Source organism: Octopus sinensis, linkage group LG20 (genome assembly GCF_006345805.1).
Source record: "Octopus sinensis linkage group LG20, ASM634580v1, whole genome shotgun sequence".
NCBI classification, from domain to species: Eukaryota; Metazoa; Mollusca; class Cephalopoda; order Octopoda; family Octopodidae; genus Octopus; species Octopus sinensis.
The window spans coordinates 12,345,257-12,346,600 of record NC_043016.1 but is presented as its reverse complement, the minus strand read 5'-3'; positions in this window follow the sequence as shown (position 1 = coordinate 12,346,600).

Below are 1,344 nucleotides of genomic sequence, written 5' to 3'. Positions count from 1 at the left end.
AAAAAAATCGAAGTTTTACTATGAAAGATTACAGCAAATAATTGCTGGAATTTGTTTCTTGAAACTTCTTAATTCTACAGCTGGATGTCCTTTCTGACATCACCCACTTTACAGCATGTACTGGCCTTTTTTTTTTTGTACCAACTGCAACAGATCGTGGCCATTGCCAGCCTCCTGTGGCACATAAAAAGCACCCACTACACTCATGGAATGGTTGGCATTAGGAAAGGCATCCAGCTGTAGAAACACTGCCAGATAAGACTGGAGCCTGGTGCAGCCTTCTGGCTTCCCAGATCCCCGGTCGAACCGTCCAACCCATGCTAGCATGGAGAACGGACGTTAAACGATGATTATGATGATGATGACAGTACTAATACATCCATACAATGGACCCCAGTTGAGAACCACAGGTTTAAGCTGAAAGTTAAATGAACTTAGGGAGAAAACGATGAATCGTAAGTTTCCCTGTTAAATCTATGTTAAAGAAGAAATACATGCTTAACGAGACAAACGAAGAAACACTCAATGAATATGAAAAGAAACATTTGTTCTTAAATAAAAGAATTTTATTTCTCAATAAAAGTTATAAAAATTAAAAGTTAGGCCTGAGTACTTTGCAATGACAAAATCCATACAATTTAAAAAATAAAGTTACATATAAGGCCATGAAAGAATGACATTCATGACATCCCAGTGATAAAGATTTGAAGTGTATTGAATGTGTTCATTATTTGGCAATAAACCAGTATAAGCCATTTGGCAAAAACTTCATCATCTCCCTTATCTCACATTTTATATAATTATACATATTTTCAAATAGCCAACATAGACTATCAAGTCAATTATATTCAAGTATAAGGCTAGCTCTAGGATTTAATACAAATTTTGTATCTTACAAAAAAAGAAAAAGAAAAAAAAAGCAGTTAAAAAATCATTGTTTGGAAAAGTTGTAAAAATCCAATTGTGAAATGTTGAAAAAAAGTCAACTGAATATTTGAAATAATGATAATAATAATAATAAATTAAATCATTGTAAAAAGTAACAACACTTGGTTGCATTTGTATTTTTGATTCAAGTGGAACAATTCAGATTTGCATTCTCTTGTGAAAAGCCACTACAAAAAAAGCCAGTTTTTGCCATTGAAAAATCAATACTAAATGCAAGATTGTGTTGATTTTCTTTAATGAAGCAAAAGTTATGAAGTCATCTTTGACAGCAAATAAAAGCTTTTATAGATCTATAAATTTGTGGTAAAAAAAAATTTTAACATAAATGTTAAAAACAAAATTTGGCTACACATATTTTGAAGGCTTTAACTATATCTAAACAGTATGAATGGAAGT